General features: G+C 43.6%; 2 non-coding genes and 1 pseudogene across 2 annotated transcripts; all 3 read left to right on the top strand.

Annotated features, from left to right (window-relative positions):
• The first annotated feature begins 319 nt into the window (after positions 1-319).
• LOC130450014 (small subunit ribosomal RNA) lies at positions 320-2241 on the top strand. The gene has a single exon (XR_008910527.1). It is a non-coding gene; the product is annotated as a small subunit ribosomal RNA (ribosomal RNA).
• A 1090-nt stretch (positions 2242-3331) lies between these two features.
• On the top strand, positions 3332-3487 carry LOC130450011 (5.8S ribosomal RNA). The gene has a single exon (XR_008910524.1). It is a non-coding gene; the product is annotated as a 5.8S ribosomal RNA (ribosomal RNA).
• A 641-nt stretch (positions 3488-4128) lies between these two features.
• Positions 4129-9778, top strand: part of LOC130450016 (large subunit ribosomal RNA) — a 7576-nt pseudogene continuing 1926 nt past the window's right edge.

Below are 9778 nucleotides of genomic sequence, written 5' to 3'. Positions count from 1 at the left end.
TAAATTTTAGATAAATTTATAGTCGATTCGGTGAAAATTTTATGAAATATAAAAAAAATATATAATATAAAGCGTGGCGCCGAAAATTATATATTTTCAATAATAAGCGCAGCAAACACCACGCAAACGAAAAAGTAAATAACAATGTGTTTATATATACGAGAGAATATAGATGAATATAAAATATTATGTGTATAAATATAAAATATATGTAATATGAAAAAACGTCATCATAATTCTCATCCTCACATTATGTGGTGGATATTGTTATTAAAACTTTTTCGATAATAGTTTTATTATAAAATACACAAATAGTAGTTCCCTGGTTGATCCTGCCAGTAGTCATATGCTTGTCTCAAAGATTAAGCCATGCATGTCTCAGTACAAGCCAAATTAAGGTGAAACCGCGAAAGGCTCATTAAATCAGTTATGGTTCCTTAGATCGTACCCACATTTACTTGGATAACTGTGGTAATTCTAGAGCTAATACATGCAAACAGAGTTCCGACCGGAGACGGAAGGAGCGCTTTTATTAGATCAAAACCAATCGGTGGCGGGCTTGCTCGTCATCGTACAATTTGGTGACTCTGAATAACTTTTCGCTGATCGCACGGTCTCGCACCGGCGACGCATCTTTCAAATGTCTGCCTTATCAACTGTCGATGGTAGGTTCTGCGCCTACCATGGTTGTAACGGGTAACGGGGAATCAGGGTTCGATTCCGGAGAGGGAGCCTGAGAAACGGCTACCACATCCAAGGAAGGCAGCAGGCGCGCAAATTACCCACTCCCGGCACGGGGAGGTAGTGACGAAAAATAACGATACGGGACTCATCCGAGGCCCCGTAATCGGAATGAGTACACTCTAAACCCTTTAACGAGGATCAATTGGAGGGCAAGTCTGGTGCCAGCAGCCGCGGTAATTCCAGCTCCAATAGCGTATATTAAAGTTGTTGCGGTTAAAAAGCTCGTAGTCGAATCTGTGTCCCACGCCGCTGGTTCATCGTACGCGGTGTCAACTGGCGTGTCGTGGGACGTCCTGACGGTGGGCTTAGCTCGCAAGGGCGGCCCAACTCAATCCCGCCGCGGTGCTCTTGACTGAGTGTCGAGGTGGGCCGGCACGTTTACTTTGAACAAATTAGAGTGCTTAAAGCAGGCCAAAATTTTGCCTGAATACTGTGTGCATGGAATAATGGAATAGGACCTCGGTTCTATTTTGTTGGTTTTCGGAACCCCGAGGTAATGATTAATAGGAACGGATGGGGGCATTCGTATTGCGACGTTAGAGGTGAAATTCTTGGATCGTCGCAAGACGGACAGAAGCGAAAGCATTTGCCAAAAACGCTTTCATTGATCAAGAACGAAAGTTAGAGGTTCGAAGGCGATCAGATACCGCCCTAGTTCTAACCATAAACGATGCCAGCTAGCGATCCGCCGACGTTTTTCCGATGACTCGGCGGGCAGCTTCCGGGAAACCAAAGCTTTTGGGTTCCGGGGGAAGTATGGTTGCAAAGCTGAAACTTAAAGGAATTGACGGAAGGGCACCACCAGGAGTGGAGCCTGCGGCTTAATTTGACTCAACACGGGAAACCTCACCAGGCCCGGACACCGGAAGGATTGACAGATTGAGAGCTCTTTCTTGATTCGGTGGGTGGTGGTGCATGGCCGTTCTTAGTTGGTGGAGCGATTTGTCTGGTTAATTCCGATAACGAACGAGACTCTAGCCTGCTAACTAGGCGTATTTCGACATCCCAAAGGCCCGTCGGTATTGAGTTTCGGCTCTTGCCGTTCGCGGTTTTTACTGTCGGCGTACAAATAATTCTTCTTAGAGGGACAGGCGGCTTCTAGCCGCACGAGATTGAGCAATAACAGGTCTGTGATGCCCTTAGATGTTCTGGGCCGCACGCGCGCTACACTGAAGGAATCAGCGTGTCCTCCCTGGCCGAGCGGCCCGGGTAACCCGCTGAACATCCTTCGTGCTAGGGATTGGGGCTTGCAATTGTTCCCCATGAACGAGGAATTCCCAGTAAGCGCGAGTCATAAGCTCGCGTTGATTACGTCCCTGCCCTTTGTACACACCGCCCGTCGCTACTACCGATTGAATGATTTAGTGAGGTCTTCGGACTGAGCGCGGTGGCGTTTCGGCGTCGCCGATGCTTCGGAAAGATGACCAAACTTGATCATTTAGAGGAAGTAAAAGTCGTAACAAGGTTTCCGTAGGTGAACCTGCGGAAGGATCATTACAGAGTATTTGTTCGTTTTTAAACAAAAAATAAAAAAACGAAATCAAGTCTGTATTATATTATATATAATTGTGAAAGAAATTTTTCTTTTCTACAAAATAATCGAACTCTTCAGAAGAAATTTATATATGATATAAATATATGATGTATATATATTGAAATTTTTTTTTTTTTTTTTATAAAATTCGAACAAGTTTCGAATAATATTTAAAAAAAAAAGATAAATATATTTCATACGTCTATAAAATATATATCTACATATATAAATTTACAGTAAAAATAACGAAAAATTTTTATCATAGATTAGTAGAAGGAGTCGACGACGACGACGACGACGACGACGAACGACGATGACGACACAATAGTAACAACATATTTTTATTATTATATATATATATATATATATATATACATATATATATATATATATATATATATATATATATATATATATATATATATATATATATATATATATATATATATATTAACGATTGACAGAACGATCAGTAACAAAATTTCTTGTTAACTAAAAACGTTCTAATATAAAGAATCGTTATTATAATAAACGAAAAATATATAGATTATTGAAACGTCGTCTGTTGTTGTTGTTGTTGTCGTCGTGTGTGTCTGTCTTCTGTATTTTTATGGAGAAATTTTATTTCGTTTTTTTATTATTACATAAGTTTTTTATCGATCGAAGGTAATACAAAAAAATTTCGACAATATTATATGTGATGATGATTATGTGAGATTAAAAAACTTGTAATAATTAAGAGGAATATATCGTGCGATATCTGTCTATGCGCGCCTCGTTTGTAATAAAACATGTGCAGCGGTTAAAATTTATCGGATATTTTTAAGTACGATATTATAATTTCTCTAAAATTTATATATAATTACCATTTAATAAATAATATATATATATATATATATATATATATATATATATATATATATATATATATTATATAAATGTCGTTAGATAATTCTATACGCGTATAAAATATTATAATATTATTATTAATTTAATAATCAAATATTAAAAATACGACGAATAGAATATGAGAAAACGACATAATAAAATGATTACCTTGAACGGTGAATCACTTGGCTCGTGGGTCGATGAAGAACGCAGCTAATTGCGCGTCAACTTGTGAACTGCAGGACACATGAACATCGACATTTCGAACGCACATTGCGGTCCTCGGATACTCGTTCCCGGACCACTCCTGACTGAGGGTCGTATCAATTTAAAAGACTGCTTAGAATTTAAAATTTTTCTATTTATTATAGAAAAAAAAAATGACTAAGCGTGTTGGATGTGTGAGACACAATAACGCACACTAAAACAAAACACACGCACATACTATAAACTTGTGCGTATTTTTTTTTTGTGCGGCATCTTAAAATGCGAAAAGCAGCGTAAATTTTTTATAGAAAAAATTTGCGCAATTTTTGAACACAACGACGCTATTACTACCATAAATTGATCGTGTGTATTTTTATATGAAATACATAAAATTTGTTTGGTAGAGTTATATTTACGTATATATAGTCGATAAATAAGTGTATATATTATATATATTTAAAATGATAACGCGGTCGGCGTGTCCGAGAGAAATAATAAAGTTTCGAAGACTGGACGTCTGACCAGTGTTTTTTTTTATATCGTTTACACTGTATCGACAAAATATATGAATTTATATATATATATATATATATATATATATATATATATATATATATGTATAACTTGCTCTCTCTGCCGCCTCTATAAATAAAAACAAATAATGTTATATTTCATATAATGTGATTAAACACACGTTTTTTTTTGTGATATTTTAGCGAATTGTATTTAAATATTATAGATATATTATAATATATCGACCCCAGAGCAGGTGAGATTACCCGCTGAATTTAAGCATATTACTAAGCGGAGGAAAAGAAACTAACTAGGATTCCCTCAGTAGCTGCGAGCGAACAGGGAAAAGCCCAGCACCGAATCCCGTGGTCGATATCGGCCACCGGGAAATGTGGTGTTAGGGAGGATCCGTTTATCACGAGATCGTGCGGCGCGTCCAAGTCCTTCTTGAACGGGGCCACAGCCCATAGAGGGTGCCAGGCCCGTAGCGACCGTTGCCGATTGCGTGAGGATCTCTCCTGAGAGTCGGGTTGCTTGAGAGTGCAGCCCTAAGTGGGTGGTAAACTCCATCTAAGGCTAAATATGACCACGAGACCGATAGCGAACAAGTACCGTGAGGGAAAGTTGAAAAGCACTTTGAAGAGAGAGTTCAAGAGTACGTGAAACCGTTCAGGGGTAAACCTGAGAAACCCGAAAGGTCGAAAGAGGAAATTCATTCGCGTTTCGATAATTGAAGTTGAACGTTTGTATGACGGATATTGTTGTTGTTTCGGCAACACAATAAATCGCGTTTTACGTTTTTCTAATCGATATCGAACGCGTGCACTTTTCCTCTAGTAGGACGTCGTGATCCGTTGGGTGTCTGTCTAAGACTCGAGGTGGAGACCACTTGATTTTTTCATGCGGACCTTCGATATTCCGACAGACTCGCTCGACGGTACAAATATGGCGCGGGGCCGCTAAATTATAATTAGCGTTCGGCCCGTAGCAAGAGCGTTTCGTGTTTGACGGTAATCGGACATAATGCCGATTCTGTCCCGGAACGACTGTTGGTTACGGTGTTCTCGAACAGACCTCGTTTCGAAACGCCGATCAACGACGCTATCGATTTGGGTAATTTCAGGACCCGTCTTGAAACACGGACCAAGGAGTCTAGCATGTGCGCGAGTCATTGGGAAATAACTAAACCTAAAGGCGTAATGAAAGTAAAGGTTTACCTCGCGTAGACCAAGGGAGGATAAGCGATTTGCTTTTTTAATAAATTGGATCGCTTCGCACTCCCGGGGCGTCTCGTTCTCATTACGAGAAGAGGCGCACCAAGAGCGTACACGCTGGGACCCGAAAGATGGTGAACTATGCCTGGTCAGGACGAAGTCAGGGGAAACCCTGATGGAGGTTGCACACGAGTCAGTCGATCCTAAGCCCTAGGTGAAAGCCGATGTTGATGTGGTGTAGCTTTATTATTTACGTACGTACGTACATGTGTACGTGTACACAAACACGTAAAAAGTTTGTACACACCCATCGGGCGAAAGGGAATCCGGTTCCTATTCCGGAACCCGGCAGCGGAACCGTCAAAAAGTCGGGCCCTCGCAAGAGAGTTCGTCGGGGTAACCCAAAAGGACCTGGAGACGCCGTCGGGAGATCCGGGAAGAGTTTTCTTTTCTGCATAAGCGTTCGAGTTCCATGGAATCCTCTAGCAGGGAGATATGGTTTGGAACGCGAAGAGCACCGCAGTTGCAGCGGTGTCCGGATCTTCCCCCCGGACCTTGAAAATCCAGGAGAGGGCCACGTGGAGGCTCGCGCCGGTTCGTACCCATATCCGCAGCAGGTCTCCAAGGTGAAGAGCCTCTAGTCGATAGAATAATGTAGGTAAGGGAAGTCGGCAAATTGGATCCGTAACTTCGGGATAAGGATTGGCTCTGAGGATCGGGGCGTGTCGGGCTTGGCGAGGAAGTGGGTCACGGCTGACGTGCCGGGCCTGGGCGAGGTGAAGTAATTGGAGCATCTCTCCTTCCTTCATGGTTGGAGTATTTGTGATGATTATGGATCCGAGTTCGGTCCCGTGCCTTGGCCTCCCGCGGAACCGTCTTGCTGCGAGGTTCCATATTACCTTAATCGGTATTTGGATATCCTCTTCGGCCGCCATTCAACGGTCAGCTCAGAACTGGCACGGACTAGGGGAATCCGACTGTCTAATTAAAACAAAGCATTGCGATGGCCCCAACGGGTGTTGACTCAATGTGATTTCTGCCCAGTGCTCTGAATGTCAAAATGAAGAAATTCAAGCAAGCGCGGGTAAACGGCGGGAGTAACTATGACTCTCTTAAGGGTTAGGAACTGTAGCGGAGAAAGTAGTGCGACCGGAATTTTTGAAGGCGGTTAGAAAGCGGCAGAGCGACCTTTTCTGTTCAATTCATCCAAGGCCTTTGAAAGCCCGGTTGTGAGCTTTTAAAGTTTGCAGCCTCTCCTAATCAAGTTCTGTACACCTCCCCGTGGTAGAGTCGGTAACACGCTAGAATTTATTTTAGCGTGGCTAACGTACAGAGCGCCCCAGATAGGATTCTTAGTCTTGATCCAACACGGCAATCTCTTGTCTATTCTAAGAGATTGGGATCATCCGAAGACTGCCCCACGGTCACCTATCTGGCTTCTTTATCGGACCGTGCCCACCTCCAGACTCCTGGGGGTTTTAGTTTTAGGGATAGTACACCTTCCGACTTTTTATCTAAGTGGTAGACAAGTCTTTTCCTGTCTGCCCAACTATCCCCTATTAACTGAATTGAACTTACGACAGACCTAGTTTCAGTCCTAGAACTATGGTCTTGTGCATATGTGGAAAAACTTTCGCCACTGATACTGGGCTTCAGACCCATTTAAGAAGGCTACGCTGCCGGGGTGCACCCCCGGCTGACGGCAATGTTTGCTTATGCAAACAAACTTATAAGACTTACGCTGGAATGCGACAGCACATGCGGAGAGCACACCCCGTGGAGTACAATGAGGAGCTTGAGAATCTCTACGAAAAGCCTAATGCCCCCGTTGAATTCGAGGATGAGGATTACATTGAAATGGCCAAACATGAACTTGCCTATACGGGCCGTTTCATCAATAAACATCTCCAAAGTATCTATCCTAACCGTACCATCGACTCTATCAAATATAGACGGAAACAGGATAGATACAAGGAACTCCTCGAATTCCTCAGAAACGAAAACAACATCGAGGCCCGCGTAGACGTTCTCGAACAACTTGAGAACGAAAACGCGCGGCCCCACGAGGAAGCAGAGGGCGAAGTAGTGGAATTCTCTCTTCTCGAGAGTCCTAGAGATCGAGGCAGGGACTCAACCTTTAAAGATCGTCAGAGTCTTAATCCCCATTGCGATAGAACACCGGCACAATACAATCTCTACGTTTTTATACGATTACTGGCACGCTAATGACGGATGGAATACTTATGATAGCACTTTATTCCGTTACTCTCAATTCACCAACTTAGACCGCCATAGAGAGGGAGTGAGAAAAGAGGTGAATGAATATATTACTGCTCTCTTCAACGAAGCAGGGACTGGGAAGCCCAAAACGAAGGCAAACGGAAACCGCAGGGCCCCAGTCTTTAATAACAGGAACCATGAGCGTTCGTATAAATACAAAGTCGTCCAACGACGATATCGATCCGATCGAGCCGCTTTGGCGCGTGATATCCTAGACGGGAAACCGCTCTGGGGGGACGATGTACTACCTGACATTGCGTCAATAGAGTCCGAGTATAGGGGCATATTCGGAAGTCCCTCTCTCCTAGACAGCGAACCAATCTTGGATCAGAAAGAGGAACATAAACTGGACCAGCCAATTACAGAGTCAGACATCCTCTGGGCCATAAACACATCAAAATCAGGGGCGGCTGGTCCAGACGCAGTGCCCCTGCTAGCTCTCAAAAAGGCCCCTGTGAAGAGATTGGTTTTACTATATAATGTCATGTTTCTCTTTGGAGTTACCCCCGAGGTGCTCCGAGGGAACAGGAAAACACTTATTCCTAAAGGGGGGGACCGACGCTTGATTAATAACTGGAGACCGATCACGATATCATCGGTCATTGTCAGGGTGTTTCATCGTGTCCTTGGTAAGCGCTTCTCGACGTTACCGATACACGCCAACCAGAGAGGTTTCATCCTGTTGAATAACATCTCACTCCAAACGCTCATAAAGGAAAGAAGACGTAGAGTTAAGCCATATAATATCGTGTCGTTGGACCTTTCTAAAGCCTTCGACACAGTATCGCAATGGTCCATCCTGCGAGCTCTGAACAGGTTCGGTATAGACGAGACAACTAAGAGGTATATAATGGACTCGTACCTAAAATCCTATACCATAGTCTCTGCTGGCAATAAGAAAACCAGGAGAATAAACATCGATAGAGGCGTAAAGCAGGGAGACCCTTTATCGCCCTATCTTTTCAACTTAGTAGTGGACGAGTTGGTTTGCGAATTAGAGAATGGTGGATCGGGCATACCTGTCTCAGATGACATGAAGGTATCAGTACTAGCGTATGCGGATGACCTAGTACTGTTGGCCGAGTCTGTCAAGGGTGCCACAAAGCAGCTTAGAACTGTTACTGAGTTCTTTGCGAAGCGAGGGATGTCGATTAACCCGACAAAGAGTGTTGCCATATCGGTTAACGTCAACCGAGGCAACAAACACTCTTACGTGGTTACTCGGCCTCTATTCGCGGCAGAGGGTCAGTTCATCCGCCAATTAACACCTCAGGATATGTTTAAATACCTGGGCAGGCGGTATGGAGTCATGGGACAGACTCGATCCACCATTTCCGACCTCAAAATCCAGCTCGACAGAATAAACAAAGCAGGACTACAACCAGCACAGAAACTGAACATCATTAAACATTTCTTGTTGCCACGCATACAAGATCAACTACAAAGCGCCATAGTCACCAAGAAGACTTTAAAAGCCGCTGATACGATCATCAGAGTATCCGTCAGAAAGTTTCTTGGTCTGAACCGAACATGTGCTGATGCTTATTTGCATGCCCCTATAAGAGGTGGCGGCTTGGGTATAACTTGCTTATCCCAACAAGTGCCCGCCATAATGAAAAGACGCTTTAATAACTTGATAAATAGTGCTACGCCAACAACGGCAGCTGTTCTTTCCCTGCCTTATAGCGTCAAACTATATGAAAAATTGTTGAAGTGGACAAATGACAGCGGCGGCAGCAGTAGCATCATCGCACGGCAGATGATCGAGAGACTGGAAAACGGATATTCTGGCAATGGTCTCCATCAAGGTGACTGCTCCACAGAAAGTGGTAGCTGGGTCAACAACCCTCCGCCCTACTGGTCAGGGTCAGATTTTAAAAGAGCTGTGCAACTTCGAGGCAATCTCCTTCCTACTAAGGGCATCCCGTCCAATCCACTACATGAGAGAAAATGTAGGATGGGATGTGATCGTAACGAGTCACTTAGCCATGTTCTACAAAAATGTCCTGCGTCACATTGGCAAAGAATAAGGCGGCATGACCAGCTCGTTACGCTAACGCGAAAAATTGCCGAGAAGAAAGGATGGGTAGTAGAAGTTGAACCCCACATTAGATGCATCGACGGCGCATTGAAGAAACCCGATCTCGTGCTCCAGATGGGTTCAAGAGCGATAGTGTGCGACATTGCCGTTAGCTGGGAGGGACCTAGCTCCCTTTCCCTAGCCGCTCTGAATAAGAGCGCCATTTATAGCGAGCCACGCTTCCTAAGTGCCATGATATCCCGATACCCTGGGAAACATATCGTCGTGGCCCCTCTAGTCGTGGGAGCGCGTGGAATCTGGTGTCGAGATAATAATATCATTTCTAGTATTCTCGGCTTTTCTAAGCAAGACATCAGA

This window comes from Diorhabda sublineata, chromosome 10, assembly GCF_026230105.1.
Source record: "Diorhabda sublineata isolate icDioSubl1.1 chromosome 10, icDioSubl1.1, whole genome shotgun sequence".
NCBI lineage: Eukaryota > Metazoa > Arthropoda > Insecta > Coleoptera > Chrysomelidae > Diorhabda > Diorhabda sublineata.
This window is presented reverse-complemented; position numbering and strand designations above follow the sequence as displayed.